The 23,005-nt window shown below is 38.4% G+C and overlaps 1 protein-coding gene and 1 long non-coding RNA gene across 10 annotated transcripts in view; one reads left to right on the top strand and one right to left on the bottom strand.

Moving 5' to 3' along the window:
* MACIR (macrophage immunometabolism regulator) overlaps positions 1–22,742 on the bottom strand; it is a 33,649-nt gene extending 10,907 nt beyond the window's left edge. The window contains exons 1-2 of one of the 8 annotated variants that reach the window (XR_014240876.1): positions 12,585–22,742; positions 6,587–12,003 (exon numbers count right to left, since the gene is read on the bottom strand). The gene's annotated coding sequence lies outside the window, so the exon portion shown is untranslated. Of the gene's footprint in view, positions 1–5,189; positions 5,617–5,655; positions 5,955–5,991; positions 6,225–6,287; positions 6,432–6,586 lie in introns of those variants that run through there. The other 7 variants (XR_014240877.1, XM_082378503.1, XM_082378498.1 and 4 more) reach the window with 7 other exon arrangements.
* LOC309622550 overlaps positions 7,016–23,005 on the top strand; it is a 32,054-nt gene continuing 16,064 nt past the window's right edge. For both annotated transcript variants that reach the window (XR_014240964.1, XR_014240965.1), the window contains exons 1-2: positions 7,016–7,097; positions 22,736–22,852. This is a non-coding gene — a long non-coding RNA (uncharacterized lncRNA). The remainder of the gene's footprint in view (positions 7,098–22,735; positions 22,853–23,005) is intronic.

Below are 23,005 nucleotides of genomic sequence, written 5' to 3'. Positions count from 1 at the left end.
AATGCTGAGACTGGGGTCAAAAGAAAACGTCCTAGACCTTGCCTTGCTAAGAACTCTGCCTCTTGACCTGGCACAAGTAGCAATTTTTAAAATGAGGACAATTCCATCCTTCCTCCCTCATAAAGTTGTTATGTGGATCAAATGAGAAGTAAGTGAACGTGTTTTGCATGCTGCAAACCCCTTTACGAATGTGTGATGTTATTATTATGCAATTAATTTTTAATGTCTACTCTTTTCAGCCATAAAATAGCAACAGTCCTCCCTAAGACTGCTCTGAGGCAAATGATTGAAAGGCTCATGGAAAAACATTTTTTTAAAAGAGAACAACTTAAAAACACTTCTTTATAGTTATTACATTGCTTACGGTTTCTAACATCTCTTCTGTGCCTTTCACCTCTTACTTGGGGAGAAATGTATAAGAAAATCTATCTTTATCTCGTACCTCCCTAATTAACTGGGTTAATTTCTTGAGACCAAAAAAACTCAAAGTTTCTTCCACCTGTAAAGGTTTCTTTGGTTGGTGGGTTTTCTGTTGTGCTTAACTTGTTGGGGGCAGATGGTGGCTCAAATGAGTTGAATAGATTCATTTTACCTCTGTAAGTGCACAAAGCCTGAAGTGGCAACAGTTCAACTCATTCCCAAAAAGATTTGTTACTTCATTATTTTTCTAACCAGCACATAAGAGTTTTATCCAAAGGAAATGGATTATTACTGAATTAATAAAGGTATGTGCTTCCTCTGCTTGGGACCCTGGAAGGACCTAACACACCCAGAACTATCATTCCAAGAAACCAACATGATTATCGACCTTTGAAACTTCTTTAGATTTAGTTTAGACACCTTCCCTTTCATTTTTTGTCACAAACTATCTTCAAATTGGGTAACCAAGAAACCTAGATAATTAAGTCTGTTTCACCAACGAAGCCTCTGGTTTTAACATAAAATGAATTACAGTGTAACAAAAATTGTTACCTAACAATAATTTTTTATTTAATATAATTACCCCCAAAGAATCTCCCCAATCCTACTGTTATAAAGTTCAAATTGATTTCTTATTCAAGTAAATGGATTTTTAATGGGGAAGGGAAATTTTTAAAACCATTTTTTAAATTTTTAGCACCTTCTACAAGCCAAAAGCTATATGCAATTTATATCATTTAATTTTAACTATATAGTCCCATCAGGAAAATATTACCCCCGTTCTAAAGTAGTTAAGCAAGTAATACTATTTGAAAGTCAGAGCAAAAATCCAAACCCCAATTTGTCTGGTTCCAAAGCCCACTGACATCACTTTATACACACATGGCTCTGTTTAGTGATAAGCCCAGGTGTGTAACTTTTTACACAATAATCATGTTCCTGAAAAATGTATATTAATTTCTGTAAGTGGGATCCTATTTTAAATGTGTGGAGGGTTATTTTATTTAAAAGCTCTATTGCCTCATTTGTGAAACGGTTGGAGGAAGGCAGTTTTAATTACTAACTCTAGGGTTATTTCCAGTGTGAAAAATGTTGGAATTCTAAGGCACATACAGGAGAGTCTTATACAAAACCATTCTAAATCATAGACCCTTCCTCCTCAGACCTTATAAGATTTTTTTAAATCAAAAATTCTAAGGCAGGAAAAAATGTATCAGCCAATATTTGCTGGTTATATGGTTGGATGCCAGATATAGAAAGATATCTCCACTTGATTTTTCAGGGCTACATCTATCACAAGTGAGATAGATTTCATTTAGACTTTTAGAAATCTAGACTGAAAACCCAGAAACAGGAACATTAGAAAAAATAAAAAACTGATTTTAAATAAAGAATAGTTTTATAAAGCAGTCTAAAATCTCAAACTTTCATATAATTTGTACTGTTTCTGGTGATATGTTCTTCTTTTCAAGCTTTTAAATGCATTGGAAAAATATATTTTCCAATATTTTTTCAATACTAAAAGGAAAATCAACCTAAAACTTCATTCTGGATTTGAAAGCAGAGGAGCTTTAAAGTAATTATCCAACTCTTGCACTAGAGCTGATGTGGAAGTCTAGGAAATGGTCGTAATTTCATAGTAAACAAAGTGTAGTAACTAATTACCCCTATTATGCCAGTGCCAAGCCAAAAACAGAAATACAAACAAGAGTCCAAGGGAGCAACACAGGGCGAAACCAAGGTGTAGGAACTCTGTTCCATTTTTTACTCATTTCTGACTCGGCTTACTGTTTGGTGTGTAATTGCACGCTATCCATGCACAGGTGCTAAGAGGATGATGATGATAAAGATGGTGAAAAAGAGAAAAAATTTTAAAATAAAAAGAACGAGGTCAGAAACTAGTATAAGAATATAGCTTCTTTAAGAGACTTCCTATAAAGGAACCTAGTAAAAATTATAATAAGGATTTTATTCTCATCTCCCATTAGAAAGAACTAAAAGACTGTAATTCAAAAGTCCCCAAAATATATACCCTCCAAATAACACTTTTAGGATACTTTAAAATCTATAAATCTCTAGCACTTGCAATTGATTTTGGCCAATGTTCTGAACATGAAGCTTTGGCAAAGTATCAATGGATCTTCTCTCAAAAACAGCCAAAGGGAAAAGAGCTCATGTGAAATTCTTACAAGATGGACTAAATACCGCATAAAAAACAAAAGGAAGTAAAACTAACACAACAATGTAAAGCAACTGTACTCCAATAAAAATTAATTAAAAACAAAAAGCAAAAAAAACAAAGGGAAGTAAACAGAGCAAAGGCTAGAGTACATAACGCTTCCAGCTATAAGCAGCTGAAACAAGCAGAAAGTCCTGTGACATAATCCTGTAAGCAATGAAAATAGGGAAAAATTAAGCCTGGCCAAGAGCTACCCATAGGCCTCTGGACAGGGAAGCCATGGGTGACTAAGCAAAAGACACCCAACATCTGACTGCAAATGAAGCTTCTACAAACAGAAAAGTCTGCGAACATTAACTAGCAAGTGTGTCAAATTTTCTCAGGCAAGGTGATAGATACCATCACAGGAAAATAAGAATGTCCTTCAAAAGTCGGGTGACCATATGTCTCAGTTTATAGCCAGTGCCCTGGCATAATTATTTACAGCACCCCCTTTATCTCTCAAACCTGTCCCAGTTTGCTAATTGTATTATCATCCTACTCAAAAGTAATATATAACAGTGGAAAGGCAATGAATTAAAAAAAAAAGGAAGAAGGGTCCTTCTGCTTGCATAGTGGCTTTCTTTACAGTTCCGAGTAGTATTTCTTTGGGTGTATCCACTCAGCCATTCAATTATTCATTTACTCATTCAACAATATTTCTTGGGTCTTACTGTGTCCCAGCATTGTACAGGTACTGGTGCAAATATAAAAAGTGAAGCCTGAGACCAGACAAGAGGGGAAGACAGACTAGACATGGAAATACATAAATCTAACACATATAACAGTAAACTTGAATGGCATTGGGAACCTAAAGGGAGTGATTTTCCCCAAAATATAGAAGCTCCATATGGAAATTTTCAAGCCCACACAAAATCCCTACACACAAAAAAGCCACAAATCTCTGGCTTCATCATAGATCCATTAACAAAACAGCAATATGAAAAAAATTAACAAAATATCACTTCCAAAAATCATAAGGTTATAAATATGAAGGCGAGCATATAGCCCTCAAGAATTTTGGTAAATAAATCTCACAAATCATTAAAGGTTATATTACGAAAAGCAAGATAAACTTCAGGCAGAGAAAACTGGTAGAGAAGTTACAGGTTCTAATTCTAGTTCCCAAAACAGGAAGGAAAAAAAAAAAAAATGGAAGCAGGTAGTTTCCTCACAGTGGCTATTTGAGGAGAGACACACAGTGAAAAAGGACTTGGCAAAAAATAGCAATTTTTAAAAGTTCCATTCAGACTAATGAAAATATTTTGCTACCAATGGTCTCAGAGATTACTCTAATAATAAAAAAAAGAGGACTAAAACATCTCTCAAGTAAGAGAACACTGAGCAGAGATAAAATGGTTTAACTGCCAAAGTACAACATTCACAATGAAAGTAAAATGCTTAGCTATACTTATGTGCTCGTATTAAAGGTTACTTTAAAATTATCTTACTTTTCCACTTGCAACTCATAAAAACTAAATCATCAATAATTTTCAAGAAGAGTTAAGTAGGGTGTGACTTTTCTGAAATCATCCTTGACCTTACAAACAAATCATTAACCACACCAACCTGGAAAGACAATCCATAATTGGTTCAGAAGAAAAAAATGTGTTTCTCTTTCTAATATCAGTTCTTTTAATAGCAAATTCCTTAAAGGGCAGCATTCATTTTCTATTTCTACTAGTAGAAATTAGAGAAGTTACCAATGGCTTATCATTATGTGAAATCATCCTTCTACTTTTAGAAAAAAATTCAGTTTCACTACAAATATGACTGACAGTAACTGGAACTGCAGGTCTACATGCAGTCTTTACAAGAAATTTGCCCCTTAGGAAACATAACTGAAATAGGACAGGTGTACACAGTGGAATCGGCTAACGTTCCAGATGAAAGCTTAAAACCAAGAACTTATTTTGATACGCTGGTGACGAAATCAGAGCTCTCTCTAGAGGAAACGAGCTGATTTTCCCCCAGAGGATATAAATCAGCAAAAAAAAAAAAAAAAAAAAAAATTAATCCTGTATATAAGGTTTTATTACTCCCACCACACTAAATAATTTTAAGGGTTAATGTGCCCACTAGCTCTCCAAAGTATACAAAATTATACAGAGAAAGTAAACAAAATCACTGACCATTATGTAAGGTCAATAAATACCCTCTGTCTTATACCCTGGAAGAGATACTACTAAACAGTCTCATTTACAATTAAATAACCTAAAATGTTGGCAGAAGCATATTTTAAACACCAGTTCTTATCAAATCAAGAGGTCTCCGGGCTCATTAATCCTTGTATTTCATGTTGGTCATTTTATTAAGTTTATAATACATACACAGTTACATAATAAAAACAGAGAAACCTGTGAAACATTCATTAAGTATAATTGTGTAAGCATAAATCATGGTCTTGAATTAAGAAAGTACCAAAAGCTTCACAATAATAACCAATACTGTATTTTGAAATGACTGGGAAAATAAACTTTGGGAAGAGGTCATTTCTATCTCCTTAGTGTCTAATCTGCTCTACAGGGTTAAAATAAATAAAGCAACTTACAACTGAACTGTAGTGTGGCTTATCTGAGAAAAACAATGTAAAATGAAGAGTCTAGAAACGTCGGAAATGTTGTGCAAGAACGGTTCTTTCGGCTAGGAGTAGCGAGCACGCTATAAAATGCTACTGCCTCCATTCTTCCCCTTTCCTCGAATGATTAAAAAGTTCCCAGCCCCAGTGTTAACCTGTGCGCCACAGCCATACACATACACACTCAGCATCTTGGCTCGACACAAATCGGTAACCAACCCGAGTGCAAACTGGCGTGGCTGGAGAAGCGGAGACACCCTAAGGATGTGGAACATTTACAAGGAGAAAGGGACGGGGCCATCATTCCCTTCGTGTTCCCATCTCCTTTCTGGCAGAGATTTGCAGATTCCACCACTAGAGTTTGGCAGCTTCACAATGGGGCCGCCTTCTCAAGGTCTGACTGCCGCCCGCCCGGAAACCCCTTTCCTCCGCTTCCCACCTGGCCCAAAGTTCATCCGCGACAGGTGGGGCGAGGGCGGCAATGCCCAAGGACATCTGCCGCTTTCGCTTCTGGCCAGCACCCGGCCCCAATCCACACGCGCGCGCCCCCGGCCACGGCCGGTCTGCCCGCCCCCGCCAAATCGGCAGACGCGCAGCGGGCGCTGGCTGCGGGTTCCCGGACGGCCTCGCCCCCCAGACTGCTGCGCGGACGAGGAGGGCAGGCGAGATAAGGCTGCCAGGGATTGCCCCGAGGTGCTATCTGGCCCGGGCAGTCGCACCCGGCGCGCGGCCCGGGCAGACAGCCAGAGGCGCAGCAGGCCCGGGAAGGACCTACTTCTCAATGGGGCCCCCAGGCCAGCTGCCCCGCGATGCGGCCACGGCGGCGGAGGAGCCAGCGTGCGCGCCAACGCGCGCCGACTTCCGCACCGCCGCACCGCGGGAGACGCGCAATGGGTCGTCGAGTCCCGCACCTCCCCGGCGAGCGCACGCCGCGCGCACACGGGGGCGCACGCCCCTGCACCCTCACTCACACGCGCTGCACACTCACGGCGTCTCCAACCCCACCCTGGGCCAAGAAACTGCGGGCTCCCGGCACCCCGCCAGGGCCCCACCCAGTCCACCAGACCCTACCCCCCTGCTCGGGCGCCGGGGGACCAGACCGCCGAGGGCAAGGGCCGCTGAGGCCGCCCGCCGTCCATCCCGGAGGCCCGCCCGGTCAGGGTTCCCCAGCACCGCGCGGGCACCGCGCGCCCGACCCCGAGACGAGGCAGGGAGGAAGGGGCGGCGCCACGACTGGAGCTGGCACCGAGGATCGATGACTGAGGCAACCCCCCTAACCCACGCACCCACCCACCCATCATCATCATCACCACCACCTTTTCTGCAGCACAAAAGGTTGCAGAAGGAACCGCCGTCCCCGTGCAACCTACCAGTGGCCCACAGCTCCGCCGCCTCCGCCGTGCTTGGGGCCGCGGAGACTGAGACAAGGGCTTGGGAGGCGCAGGGCTGCGGCGTCGAGATCCGGGCTGAGGCCGCCAGCCGAGCCAGCCGGGTACCCTCTCCGCTCCCACCGCGCTCGGCGCCAGCTACGGCCCGGCGTAGTCCCCGCCTCCTTCTCCTCCTCCGCCGCCGCCGCACGCCTTCCCGCCCTCCTCCCTCTGGCTGCAGAGGCGCAGCCCGTCAGCGCTGAGCCCGCCTCCTGCGCCCAGCTCACACACCCTGAGGAAGGGCGGACCCGAAAGAGAAAGGCGCTCGGGAGCTGGAAGAAGGGGGCTGGGGAGAGGGGGGTGGAGCTGCCGGCTGCGGTGGTTGAGGGGGAGGAGGAGTCGTAACCCCCGCTGCCCAGTCCAAACCCGCGCACAACAATTCAAGTGCTCCCACTCACAGGCCTGGCAACACTCAAGTTGCCCCAGTTACGTGTTGTGGCGACGTTTGTCATTGGTGAGTCTCCGCTTTAAGGACGCAGCACTGAGCTGAAGTAGAGAAGACTGGAAGCCCATGAAATTACAAATTATAGGGTCAATCTTAGAAAAATGCTAAATATCTAGTGCATGTGGGGAGGAGGGTAAAATTCAGATTCTGATTTGATTAGCCCCTTTTTGAATCCTCAGACTTGATCTTTTCCATTCTTGTAAGAAATTCTTTCCTTTGATCATTCTTTCCTATTCTTGATTCATGTACATCTGTCTCCTCTGCCAAACCGGTTATCAAACTCAGAGATAAGAATAATTACAGGCATTTATTTAGCCCTCACTGTGTGCCAGGCCTTTTTACATGCATTTTCTAATTTACACTCCTCAACAATTCTGTAAGAGAGTGACCAATTATGATTCGCGTTTTAAAGATGAAAAAAATTTAAGTAATTTCCTCGAGGTCACACACACAGAGTTAGTGGCTGAGGTGGGTTTGAAGCCAGGCAGTGGAACCCCAGAATTGTTTATAAATGATGATAATTTGTGTTCCAGTCTCAATCCAAGAGAGTTTGTTGTTCTTTCTTCTTGTTTTTTTTTTTTTAAGAAAATGCTTTATCTGAACATAAAAGGCATAATCTTGGTGTAAATTAATAGAAATGTAAACAAATATTGATTCACACTTGTTCCAAAATCTATATATGTCCCTGAAACTATAAAGACAAATCTGAACACCCTTATTTCAACAGTGATGTCTGGAGGCTCCTCAGCTAGAAGACATTTTATACTACTTTATGTGCCCTAAAATACGTATGGGAAGATTATAGAACAATTTTAGGAAAACATAAATTATTTCTAACAGATATGTATAACTTCTCAAATATAGAACCTGGCACGACGTAGTATGTGTTAAATGAATAAATGAATGGACTTTTTTTTCATCAGTACTTTAGGAGAACACTGAAAGTTATTTCAGACTATAATCTGTTTGACACAGTAGTATATTGTTCTGATGATCACTTCTCATAAAACCACCTCCAAAACATAGTATATTTTATATTCAGAAACTTACTTTCATTCTGTTCTGTCTGAAATCTTGTAACCTTTTCAGAAGAATGCCTTGTACTTGCCCTTTGCTCTGAAAGGTTGTCAATGTTCTTTGGCCAAAAGCAGTAAAGTTCTGATTTGCCTTTAAATTTATGAGGCTCAAGGCTAGCTCTCTTGAGGGGGCATTGTGTCCAAATTGCCTCCCTCCCTGGGTGGTGCTTTGTTCTCCCATCCTAGCCCTGACTCATCACCCAATCAAAACTTCAGTCAGTTCTTGAGTGTCACAAACACCCAATAAACCAATTCACCAGGTAGTTAATGGCTGATAATAGCTTTATGTGTGGCCCCTCCTGATGTGTCTATGCCACCTAAAGACTCTGACTGGGTACTCTCTTAATTCAGATCAGTTGTGGCTTGCAAGGACGTGGCTGAAGAGGGGAATCGGGGTGGGGGTAATGCAGAAGCCCAGAACAGAGCTTTTCCATGTTCTGTGAAGATCTTTCAATCTATAAAGAAAAATGGCATGCTTATAAAGAATTAGGCGCAAGTGTACCATAGATAGACCTTGTGACCTGAAAGGCCTTCTGAACCTGGGGAGTGAAGACACTCCATCTCAAACGCCCCTTTTGTAAGTTATATCTTTGCCTCAAGCCTCCTTCCCAGAAAAATCACTTTAATGATTTAAATGGTTGTCTGGAATTCCCTACCGGTCCAGTGGTCAGGACTCCGCGGATTCGATCCCTAGTCGGGGAACTAAGATCCCACAAGGCGCAGGGCGCAGCCAAAAAAAAAAAAAAAAAAAAAAATTATGGTTGTCTGGGAAAGATTATACATTGGTTTAAAGAGCATCGCCTAGCGAATAGTCAGTTTGAGAGAACAGGATAGGTAGATTTGATAACAACATAGTGGGTATAAAACAGAAACTACAAAGCCAGGTGTGCAAGAAATGCCACATCACCACTTTTCTTTAAATCCACTTGTTTCAGGCAGGGGCTAACAGGGAAAATAGAGATCATTTCAAATATTTACAAAGACAATTGATGCAAGGAATTGATAACACAGGCCACGGAAGAACTCAGAAGCTAAGCAGGGGTTGACGAGGTAATCCAGAAATTAGCAAGTGCAGCTCCTAACTGGAGAAACAAAGAGAAGAGGCAGGGTTACTGGAGCCCAGAGGTCACCCTGATGGAAGCTGTAGCCACAGAGGGAGAGACAGCTACTGCCAAGGAAGCCTTGGTTATGTAAATGCTCTGTATCCTGGTTGTGCTATTGAACTACAGCATAGTATTGAATATAGTGTTCTATATTGAACTATAGTTGTATAGTATAGAATACTATATAGTATTCTACTGTAAATTACCAATGGGGAAATCTGGGTAAAGGGTATATGGATCTCTCTGTATTACTTCCTATAACAGCATGTGAACATACAATAACATGTTCTTAAAAACTGAAGGAGTTTAAAAGCAACACATCTGCATATTTAGAACATATCTCTAGAAGCATAGCCAGGAAGAGAAAAATATTAGTTGCCCCTAGGGAGGAAAAGTTGATGGCTGGGGAACAGAGGTAAGAGGTCAACCTTTTACTATATATTCCTTTGTATATTTTGAATTTTCAACCATGCAAAATTAATGCCTACTCAAAAAATAAAATTTTAAATATCAGTTTTTAAATTCCTCAACCAATCAAAGCTTGATGCTTTCCAATTGTTAAGTCTTGATTACACTATTACTTTCTATTCAGAAATTATATAAAGTGGCTTTTTTACCTTTCTAATCATTAACCTACTACAGTATTGCAATTTCTTGTTATTCCTGAACACTTAGCCAAAATCCTTATATTTTTAATTATGAAGATTCACTTCTGTATACTCAATCTTTTCCAGAATAAAAAGAGTTTATGGAAAAATCTTTTTTCCTATTTGTTACTATTGCTGTGAACTATTTGCACATTTATGGGTCAATTGACCCATACCTACCTTGTCATCGAATTACTTTACAAGATACGATGTGATAAAATCAAGATAGCCTGGACTTTGAAATCATGCAGTCCAGGATTTCTAGCCATGTGACCTTGTTCAAATTATTTAACCTACCGAACCATATTTGCTTCCTCATCTAGAAAACAAACATAATAATACCCATTTTTCCAGATTGCTTTGAGTATTAATATCACCTATATACAGTACCTAAGACATGGTAGTGACTCAGAGCTAAAATTATTGAAAGCAAAAAGCTTAGGTGCAAAAAACAGAGGTCCACCAAAATAAGGGTGGGAATATTTTATGGACACATATCTCAGAAAACCAGGGCAGGAAACAAAGTACAGCCAACCTTGTGGAAACTTAAAAGTTAGCAGGACCTTAGAAGACTTTTCTCTCTATCAGAGGCTTCATGGTCTGTGTCTCTGTTATATTCAGCTTCTCCTCCAAGAACAATATTGGGGAATAGAAGCTCCTACAACAAGGAAGTACTGGGTGCTATGGAAATCTGTGGAAGGGGCACCTAATCTCACCTTGATGAAGCCACTTTTTAAGTAACACCATGATGATATTCATCTTATACAGAGAGGACATCTTTAGAATATTTGAGACATGAGGTAATGTCACATTTTTCTGTTATAATGTGGCAGATACATATTGTTTTCTGTAGAGCCTCATGCTTCTATTTATAGTCATTGCTGGCTCTTTCATAGAAATTTTTTCACTGGTACCTATAAACATATGGTTTCCTTGAGCACAATATTTAAAACCACAGTTCTCTGACATCTCCAGCAAGTCCATATCCACCTTTCTTGTTCTGCTTGCCTTGAAAGTATTTATGGCATAACCCATTCATTTAATTGATCTTCTTTAGCATCTGTTTCCACCTCTAAAATGTAAGCTCTATGAAGGTAGATATTTTTATTCCTTTTATTTACTGCTATATTTCCTAGCACCTTAAATGTTCCTGGCACATATTAAGCACCTGGTAAATATTTGTTGAGTGGAAAAAAAGAATTCCTCCATTTCTCATTCACCATAAAGAGACCTCCTCATTGTTGTTTAGATATTTATATCTTAGTCTTGCAGAAATCTTATAATGTATTATGTTAATTCTAGATTTAATTCTAAAACTTCCTTTCAGAGATGTTCCTCTGAAGTCTTCAACATTTTTTCACTTAATTTATTTGTTAACTCAGGCTATCCAATGAAAAACCACTTCTACATCTTTGGACTACCAATTATACTTTTTTCCAATTTAATGACTGTGCAGTTATTAGGTCTTTGAGGCTCAACTCCAAACCCAGGCTTCTTCACTCTGCTCTGCGATGCCTGGCCTCTGCAGACAGTTCTGCTTTGCCTGGTGAGCTCTGCCAGGACTTTCTGATGAAGTTCTCTTGATATTGTTCCAGATCAAATATGTCATTGAAAATATATGATTGAAGATGATTTCATTTTCTGGATTATACTCTTTGGAGGAAGGGGATGGAAACTAGGGCAAAACAAATCCCTGTGGGGGGGTGGCAATAGAGTTTTACTAAAAGGAGAGGGGTGCACATTGAAGGTAAAGAAAAAGAAGGCAGGAGAGCAAGACAGACATGGTAAATGGATGTCGCCCAGGGTGTTGGTGGTGTATATGCCTAGGTACCTAGCAAAATGGTTCCCTCTGCAGGCAAATACTTTGTGATTATATGATGCTAAACATGGATAATAATTGTATCACAGTTTTCTTGGGGATCATTCAAGAATGCACAGCACACAGACTCATCCCTCAACTTCACTCCTCCATCCCTATTCTAATATACATCACCGGAATGATGACATTCAGGACCATAATTCATCAGCACATGTCTTTCTCCTGATGTATTGTGTTTCATACCATCTCTTTGAAAGCGACACAGAATTCCTAGTGAGCAAAAACCCATAAATAATATTACAATTAAAAATAAAAGATTACTTACAAGGTAAAAAAAAAAAAAGACAGACATGGTGTGTGCCCTTAAATGGCCCTTTGTGAGGGGCTCAATTTGTCTTTTTTTCTTCTCTTGGACTAGGGAAACAGACATATTTGGGATATAATATTAAAAGGTTTTTAAAATATTATTTCTGTTGTAATTAATTTTCTTTAATTACTCCCAATTCTTCAGGGAAAACTGTTTCACCCATACAGCCTTGACTGCTGGTGCTCTGGGGGAATTAGACTATACGGTAATAAAACAAGGTGTGGGATTTTCACATCACAGCAACATGTAGTGCAGCCCAGTACCCTAGCATGGAGCAGGGAGCTCTAGACGGCAGTAGCCAAAAGTGAAACTGGGAGCGGTGAAGAGGATGTAGTGTGGAGGAGTGGTTGCCAAATTGAGGCCCCAGGGGTGGATGTAAATTGAACCTTCTCCTTTGCAAATCTCATAAAGAGACAGCAGAGTCTATAAAATGGGAGATTTCCACATAGATCACACTGGGTAGACACAAAATACCCCTACTCACAACGTGAAAACCACCATTGTGACTTCCCTGGTGGTCCAGTGGTTAAGACTCGGCCCTTCCACTGCAGGGGGCTCGGGTTCAGTCCCTCATCGGAGGAAGTAAGAGCCTGCATGTGGCACGGCACGGCCAAAAAAGAAAATCACCCTTAATTAAAAGCAACCTGATTCCCACGTTTGCATCCCCCCTTCTTATCTTTGGTGCTTTCTTTCATTACAAGTAAACTGCCAATGTCAGAGAATTGTCAGATGTGTAGCTACCTAACCAAATAAGACAACAAATCAATCTGAGCCCATTTTAACAGGTTAATTCCTATTAAATCGGTAGAGTAACACTGGTAATATGTTGATCTACATGAGCATCCACCTTAATTGAGGATGGCACCGACAGAGCAGTTCCATAAGACATTAAGCTGGTGTACATCAAATCAAACTTATGAATATATAAGTGATATTTCCTTGATATTTCTGTATTTTCATATTGCTTCAATAGGCACATGTGTTAGATGTGTTTCTGAAATGCTGAAGGTAAAGAATACATTTTTAAGATGCACCTTTTACCGTAAGTTTGCAGTTGCCATTTAGAAGTTTCCACAATAACACATAACTCTTAACATTCACTACCCAAAGTATTCTGCCCTGGTTGATAACTGGCATGTGTTAAGTTCTTAGGTCAAACTATAATTTAGTCAAAAGGACAGTCAAATCACAGAACTTTCATATACCCATTTCAATAATAGTACAAACATTAATGTTGTTAATGTGTGCCACACAGGTGATTACCATTTCTTAGACGTCTTTTAACTCTAAGAGATTTTTATATTGAAGTAATCATTCTACCTCAGTATTCAGCAGAATTCATGAATAGAAAATTCCCAGAGACAGAATCGTATAGATCTCAATGTTCACTAATCTCAGTGTCACTCTATTATTTATGAAAGATTTTCTTATTCCAAGACTGGACTCTCCTCTGTTGTACATGACAAAGGCTTTGAAATGTTGTTGCGAGGTATGTAGTTTTGAAGGATAAACGGGTGCTCTAAAAGTATTGTGCAGTTTCTTTTCTCTCAGACTATGCTACTGTTTGTGATTTTCCAACTATCAAGATCAACTCACCCACTTCCTGGAAAAATTCACTACCCAAAGTCATACAAGATGAATTTGGAGTAGAAAGTCCACTTAATCACTTCTGAAGGGAAATATTTCTTCCTGGTAGAGAAAACCAATTTGACATTAGAAGCCTACTTATTTAGGACTTGGGTGAGAACCGCACATACCATCGTAGGTTTGGGCAGATTATCAAGGTCCCCTTGTTGGCCCATTTGAACCTCTGTCCTCGGGAACCCTGAAGACAAGAGCCCTAAATTGTTCCCAAGCCTAGATTCCATTTCTTCAAGCTATACTTTCTGTTCTTTGAACATCTAACTACTTACTTGAAAAAGACCCCTGGCTGTCTTACGGAGAGATCCTACCTGTATTAACCTCTTTTACATCTGACAGTTTCTGGTCTTTTAAAGAAGTGGTACATACACCCCCATCAATTTAGTGAGTTTAATCAACGTATTATCATGTTAAGTACCATTAGCAAATGGTTGGATGACTGTGACTTCCTTATAAGGTGCTGTGATTTTTGTACTATCACTTTATTGATTATTTTTGAAACTTAAACCCATTCCTAGTGACTCATCGGCTAGAAACCATAAATCTGCACTTTGGTTCCTATGCTCCTTAGTAGCATAGCCATCTCAGAGACACTACGTTTTTAACCATATCATAGTTACCAGGCAAATGAAGGCCTTTGTTTCTCAGTGCTAAATCATTAGAGTCAGATAGAAAGAGTTGGTTCTTAAAATCACAGTATATGTGCTTAAGGTTAGTCCTTGAGTCAAACCTCGGGTGTGTTTGTGTATGTGTGTGATATCTGTGAGAGAATGAGAGAGAGAGAGAGTACATGCCTACATTCCTGGAGGAGTTGCTGATCATCTTTTCTTCCCTAAAACCTAGCTTACCTTTATCATATCTCTGTAGTCACATTTTCCCCCTTGTTTTTCTATTGCTGCATACCCTGGACTAGCAACATTCTTTGTTCCCACATCCTGGGAACATACCTGTGACATATAATCAGTATCTCTGTGGTCCGGAATTTCTGCTTCCTCAAATCCCCTAGCTCCCAGGACATTCAGCATAGGACAGCTGAGCATGGAACAGTTGTTCACCAATCCTTGAGGTCTTGTAAAAGTCAGGGGCCATAGGTTCTTTTTTTCTCTTTTATCACCAACGTCATTCAGTGCTGGTACATAGTGAGTGCTCAGTAAATGTTGAGGAAAGGAAAGAAGGAAGGAAGAAAGGAAGGACGAAACATTTTGAAAATGATTTGGCAAAAAACAAACAAACAAAAAACTGGGCACGTATGCTTTAAGGCATGGTATAAGGAGGTTGGTGGCAAGGAAATCCCAATACTTACACAATCAGAAACAAGCCTTTGCCATTTTATACGTTTGTGGATAAGGAGGGGGCTGGGAATACTAACACCCATGAGGGTGGTGATGATAAAGATGATGGTGAAGATGATGACGACAATGATGATAATTCTTACTTAAAAAACTGATTTTTATCTGGGAGACCAAAAAATAAGAACAAAAATTTCGATTGACTATAAAATGTTACAATCATTTACAGGAACTGCTACCTATCTAAGCCAGGTTACTTTGCAATATGATAATGATGATAAACACTATTAAATGGATATGATTACTTTTATTATAATTTTCTCCCATTAGAATATTATTCTATATATACTTCTTCATAGTTATCACACAGCATAATGATATGTTCATTCAGAATGTTATATGCTTATGACTTTAAAATAATCAAAAAATATGGCATCTATCCAAGGAAAAATATATTTTCCCTGTTCTTGTTGAATAAGTTGTTTCACTCTCATATTAATTATTCATGTCCTCAAACCAGGTTGGACTATCTTTATAATCAGCCTTGGTAAACACGGCTATTTTGTTTCAATTAACAGGCAAATTGATAGCTTAGAAAAATAACAATTTCTTATGAACAATATATCACCTTCATATTGCTTAACTTTTCTTTTCTATTTTCTATATCATTATCTTTTCCTGTTTCCTTCTGGGAGGGTGCCTCAATCAAATTTTCCAATTTATTAATCAATTCCTCAGCTGTATCAATTCTACATTTTACCTCATCTATTGTGTTCTGTATTTCAACTACTGCATTTTTTAACACATAATATTTCCACTTTGTTCTTTTTTTTTTTTACATTTCCTTATGTTTCATATTGCTCCTGTCTTTCCTTATCTGTTTTGCTATATTTTAAATCTTATTTTGAGTCTTTGTCCCATCAGTTATAAAACTTTTTTTTTTTTTGATGGACTCTGACATCTACTTTGCTGTTTTCTTTTGAAAGAGCTGTGCTCCCCAGCTATCCTCTTATTTTAACTTGTCAGTTAATATTCCTCTTGGGATATTCATTGCTCTGTCCAGAAATATATATGGGGAAAGCTAAAAGTCAAACTTCAATCTGTCTCAGACCTGATGTTTGTGGGGTAGAATCTCCATTGAGCCTGCAGTTGGAGCAGCTTGGGTACCAGAAAACCATCCTAGTGTGTATCACCCATCCTGGAGGTTTGGGTGAGGGGGCGGGGAAGAGACATGACTATCCAAGGCTTGTCAATCATCGCAAGTTTTTGATGCTCCTAATCAGAATTTGTGCTGCCAAGATTTTATGCCTGAGGGCAGTTGCATTTACATGGATTCTGGCACCATTGATAGCCCCAAGGCAAAGTAGACAAAAATGATATCCAGAGCAAAATGCCCTAGACTAGGACCATCATCCCCTCACACAACAGCCCTCCATTTTCCCAGGAATTTCTGACAGTTTCATGTCCCTCTTGATGTTTCTATTTCAGCTGGAGTTGATCTTGGGGGAGTGACTTTGTGTTACTTAATAATACAATGTCTTGACTGGAAGAGGTGATTAAAACCTACTTTACTCAAACTCTGTAGAAAATCATTTTTTAGTGCTCCAGGTACTTCATGGAAATTGTAAAAATTTTGTATAGCCCACAGTGATAAGATGCCTACTGCAACATGCTGATAATTGCAATGTGGAACTTTTAGGTATGTAAATTATGTTCCATGATTAAATATATTAAGGATGTGAGACTGGACATGGTAAATCAATACATACCACCAAAAAATGTTGCTATGTGTTTGTTTTATCTCTTCTATCTGAGCCACGTGATTATGTTGTTTTTCCAATTTACACGGAGAAAACACTTTAAGATAGCATCATACCTGTTTGTAAGAAAACACTTTAAGGTAGCATCATACCTGTTTGTAAGAAAACACTTTAAGATAGCATCATACCTGTTTGTAAGCCAACACCACCAATGGGATGGACATTTCACCACCCCAACACTTGGCAGGGAAAGAGAGTGAAAGGACATCTTCTATCTGCTCTTCCTGTGCCTTGGCACGGACACCAGCCACTGCTGCTCAAAGTTCATTGGCTACATGTAATCGAATTTCCATGTCTGCCTACAAGGGGGCTGGAAAATGTTTTCTACATTCCTGGAAGGAGAGCAGAACGGGATACGAGTGACCACCAGTAATGTCTCTCACATGTCCTAAATGCCATGTCAATTATATTAATAATATAAGCTCGATTTCCAAGATGACATGCTGCTCAGATTCTCCTCTTATCTTTCTTATTCTCTCTTTTCTATTTTTGTCCACTGGATTTACTTCTTCCATATCCCTTATAAATGTGTTTACCAGGGTTCGGCTACCTTTCTTATATGTGCTTTCTTGTAGATTTAAGAATCATGCATCATGGTGTTTCTCAGAGTTCCTTAACTGTAGAATTTTAATAAATTTTGAATGATCAATGAACTAAATGAAACATCAGCTCAAGGCTAAACAGTGATTTTAGAAATTACATATTTGGCATGCATGTTTACTAGTCTTTCACACTGAATATTAGACATCTTCAGCCTTCCACCTCCTCTTTCTCATATTTCTTCCCTCTCCAACTTTTTTCACCTTAACACCTTAACTTTAATAGTTTTTTAAAAAGTATTAGCTCTACAATGAGCTCTGTCCTTTGATAAACCAGAGTTTGTAAGTAATAACAGCATGAAGATATTCAAATTATGAAAAACTAGATAAGAAAAGATAGTATTACTTTTTTTTTTAAATGTCTTTATTGGAGTATAATTGCTCTACAATGGTGTGTTCGTTTCTGCTTTATAACAAAGTGAATCAGCCATACATATACATATATCCCCATATCTCCTCCCTCTTGTGTCTCCCTCCCACCTTCCCTATCCCACCCCTCTAGGTGGTCACAAAGCACAGAGCTGATCTCCCTGTGCTATGCAGCTGCTTCCCACTAGCTATCAATTTTACATTTGGTAGTGTATATATGTCCATGCCACTCTCTCACTTTGTCCCAGTTTACCCTTCCGCCTCCCTGTGTCCTCAAGCCCATTCTCTACGTCTGCATCTTTATTCCTGTCCTGCCCCTAGGTTCTTCAGAACCATTTTCTTTTTTTGATTCCATATATATGTGTTAGCATACGGTATTTGATTTTCTCTTTCTGACTTAATTCACTCTGTATGACAGACTCTAGGTCCATCCACCTCACTACAAATAACTCAATTTCATTTCTTTTTATGGCTGAGTAATATTCCATTGTATATGTGTGCCACATCTTCTTTATCCATTCATCTGTTGATGGACACTTAGGTTGCTTCCATGTCCTGGCTATTGTGAATAGAGCTGCAATGAACATTGTGGTGCATGACTCTTTTTGAATTATGGTTTTCTCAGGGTATATGCCCAGTAGTGGGATTGCTGGGTCATATGGTAGTTCTATTTTTAGTTTTTTAAGGAACCTCCATACTGTTCTCCATAGTGGCTGTATCAATTTACATTCCCACCAACAGTGCAAGAGGCTTCCCTTTTCTCCACACCCTCTCCAGCATTTATTGTTTGTAGTTTTTTTGATGATGGCCATACTGACCGGTGTGAGGTGATACCTCATTGTAGTTTTGATTTGCATTTCTCTAATGATTAGTGATGTTGAGCATCCTTTCATGTGTTTGTTGGCTATCTGTATATCTTCTTTGGAGAAATGTCTATTTAGGTCTTCTGCCCAGTTTTGGATTGGGTTGTTTGTTTTTTTGATATTGAGCTGCATGAGCTGCTTGTAAATTTTGGAGATCAATCGTTAGTCAGTTGCTTCATTTGCAAATATTTTCTCCCATTCTGAGGGTTGTCTTTTTGTCTTGTTTATGGTTTCCTTTGCTGTGCAAAAGCTTTTAAGTTTCATTAGGTCCCATTTGTTTATTTGTGTTCTTATTTCCATTTCTCTAGGAGGTGGGTCAAAAAGGATCTTGCTGTGATTTATGTCATAGAGCGTTCTGCCTATGTTTTCCTCTAAGAGTTTTAGAGTGTCTGGCCTTACATTTAGGTCTTTAATCCATTTTGAGTTTATTTTTGTGTATGGTGTTAGGGAGTGTTTTAATTTCATTCTTTTCCATGTAGCTGTCCAGTTTTCCCAGCACCACTTATTGAAGAGGCTGTCTTTTCTCCATTGTATATCCTTGCCTCCTTTATCAAAAATAAGGTGACCATATGTGCGTGGATTTATCTCTGGGCTTTCTATATAGTATTACTTTTTATTTCCTGATATTAAACCATTGAATGACTATTTTCATTTTTAGTTGTTTCCAATTAGTGTTGCACAAATAATGCTAACTTCAATGCCAAACAATTTTGGAAACAGCATTTATTTTATTTAGCATCTTGAACTTGGAGCTATTTAAGACTGGTGTTTTTCATAAATAGTATCAACTCTTAGGGCTATAGGACCAAAACAAAGTTACTTTTTAAATATTGGAAGACATTTTCACTAAAAGTCTTCTACATGAATATGAAAGTAATTTGAGAAACAAGATTGCTCATTGATTCATTTGTTTTCATTGATTCCTTTTTTAAAAACCTTTATTGAACACTAACTGTGCTTTAGACATCTTATTAATAAATTGACTTTGTGATCTCTGACATCCAGATACCAATGACTAGTTTCCAAAGAATCTATTTAATCCCTAGATGGATTTAAATTTTTACATCTCTGTATGTTATATGTCTGTATGAATATATATATATACATACATGTATGTATACATATGTGCATATGTGTCTATATATTTTTAGAGACTAAGGCAGATGATTGTGGCTCTCTTCTTGCTGTTTTGTCATTGGGTTTCACCGGCCAGAAAATTTTTATTCTTGCTTTTATGTTTGTTTTTTGTTTAGTCTAAATATGTATCAAAGGGAAACTGATTCTATATGAAATTAAAGATAACATTTTTACTCTATGCCAAACATTTTCATAGAAAAAATTTACATAAATCAGATTCATTTTCAAGTAACATATATTGAGTGCCTACTATAAGTGCCTACTATAGTGCTAAATGCTTTTATATCTTTTATGTTTTATAAAGAGCCAGAAAACAGTACCTGATATACAACAAATACTTTGTCTGCTATTATACATTTTTACAGATTTACTCAAATATAATTAAAATACAAACTGCACTTATTTAAAAAGTACAATTTGATAAGTGTTAATACATGTACACACTTGTGAAGGCATCCCAACAATCAGGATAATGACGATATCCACCAACTCCAAAAGTTGCCTTGTGCCTCTGTCATCCTTTTCTCCCACACCTCTCTGCACTACCACCCGACCCCCCATCCAGGCAACCAGTGATCTGCTTTCTGTCATTAGATTTGTTTTTATATCCTATAATGCTATGCACATGAAATGAAAGTATGCTTTTTTGGGGGGTCTTGGTTTCTTACCCTCGTAATTATCATAATCATGTGGAGATTCACTAATACAGCTGCATGTATCTACAGTTGGTTCTACTTTAATGCTGAATTGTATTCCATGGTATGGAGATATCATAATTTATCTATTCACCTATTTATAGATTTTACAAATAAAGCTGCTATGAACATTCACGTTCAAGTATTTGTTGCATATGCTTTCAATTATCTTGAGTGGATATCTAGGAGTGAAATGACCAGGTCATATGATAGACATATGTTTAATTTTTAAGGAAGTTGTCAAACTCTTTTCCCAAAGTGGTCATCCCATTTTACATTTCCACCAGCAGTGTATGAGGGTTCCAGTTGTTTTGCTTCCTTGACAACACTTAGTATAATCAGTACTTTTAATCTTACTCATTCTAACAAAGGTGTAGTGGTATCTCATTGTGGGTTTAATTTACAATTCCCTAATGATTAATGATGGTATATATTTTTCACATGCTTATTTAATATCTATATATCTCTTTGGTGAAGTATATATTAAATATATTGAAATATTTTGCAAATCTTGGTGGAGATTAAAGGAGTGTTCTTTATACTACTTTTTGTTTTGCAATATTCTAAAAGTCTGAAATTATGTCTGAATAAAAAGGTAAAAAATTATAAATATGGTCACAATAATTATTACAAATGTTAACAAATCATCTTTATATATATGTATATATGTAAAATATTAAATAATACTTTAAACCCCAAAATGATGTATGAAGAAATAGAAACACAGAAAACTTCTCATCCATATAAGTGGGCTGAGTCAAAAAAGTGCAATTTCAATCTTGACTTGCATAATTAGAGTCCTATTTGTTCAATGCAAGTACAAACAAGAAGTGAAAACTATACAAATCACTGTAGAAGACAAAAGCCAAAGAACCATATTCCTTATATTAAAAGACAAAGAACACAGAACATGGCACCAAAACAAAAATAAACAACTTAAAACAAGATAACAGACAGAACAACACTACAGTTATACAAAGATTTTCTTGAGACATGGGAAAATATCCACAACATAATGTTAAGTAAAATGTGTAAGATGTAAAATGTATTCAGACTTCAATTGTGTTAAACACACACATATATATTCAATAGAGAAAAAAAAAGGAATAGAAGTAAACACATCAAAGTAATTGTTTTTAGGTGGTAGAATTATGCATAATTTTTATTTTCTTAATTATAATTTGTGTTTCCAAAATTGTCTGTAGTGAGCATGAATTACTTTTATACCAAAATATGTGTTGTATTTTTAAAAAAGAAAAATATAGCTTTCCAAATCCCCCTGTCTCTTGAGCTAAATCTGATTAAATGGTGCATGAAATGACATCAAGACCTTCTGCCTAACATTTTTCATGAAAAATGTAAGTCTGCCCCTCGGGCAACATTGCTGAGGTAACAAGTTTTATCACTTAAGTTGTTTTACCTGGAACGCTATCCCTCACATCAATTTTAGTTTCATCTTGGGTATATAAAAGGTCATATCAAGACGTTATAGGAATAAACATTAATGTCAGTTTTGATTAAAGTGGAGAACTTTCTCCCATTTCAGAGAACCTAGAAGAGGGGGAGTTTTTCCTTAGTATTTGTAATTGTTTGTACTATTAAATGGCTTGGGATCACCTCCAGCAGCATCCCGTTCTACTTCATGTATTCACAAAGGCCGCACAAGCACAGATTAAGAGCATGGATCATGGAGACATGATCTGGACTTGAGTCCTGGCCCTTGAACAAGTTAAATATCTTTGTGTCCTAGTTCCCTCATCTTTGAAATGGGGATGAAAGTAATAGTACCTACCTTACAGTTATGTTGAGAATTTAATGAAGTAATATTTGTAATCTGCTCTGAACAGTGCCTGGTACATAGTGAGTGCTAGAGAAGTCTTAATTAAATAGATAACATTTACTGTAACTAAATTATAGGCTGTGGCACTTTGATCTTCTTCCAGTCTTTCGTTCCCTACAGCAACATGAAATAATATTTCTGAACCTTGTCACATACAGAATTGTGAAATACACTGCATTTCACCATTGGGCTGCTGCTCCCTTTGACCTCTTGATCTTCCAGATACAGTAATCTCCAATCCTTCCTTGATCCTCCATCATCTCATCAAAAACTACCTCTCCCAATGGATCCTGCTTCCTGGCAGCCCTGCTCTCTACTTTCCAGAATCTAGGCTGGGGAGAATCTCCACGTTGACTTATTTACATGTTGTTCCTTTGCACAGGGCCTTTCTGGAGACGATGGCTTAGTCCTATGTAACCAGAATGGCGTGACACAGAACACCGGTCAGAGGGATGTTAGCAAGTGTGCTGAGAGATAAGGTGTTCTGAGCTCCTATAAGGTCAGTAAACACACCGAGTTTAGCAAAATTAACCTATGCAATTTTGAAGACTCTATAATATGCTAATATGTATGTCCTAGTAGTGAGGACAATGTGTGCAGAATTTCCCAAACATCTGTCCTGATAGAAACTTTTACTTTCTCTCTGTATCCC

This window comes from Balaenoptera borealis (genome assembly GCF_965194805.1).
Source record: "Balaenoptera borealis genome assembly, chromosome: 2".
NCBI classification, from domain to species: domain Eukaryota; kingdom Metazoa; phylum Chordata; class Mammalia; order Artiodactyla; family Balaenopteridae; genus Balaenoptera; species Balaenoptera borealis.
This window is presented reverse-complemented; position numbering and strand designations above follow the sequence as displayed.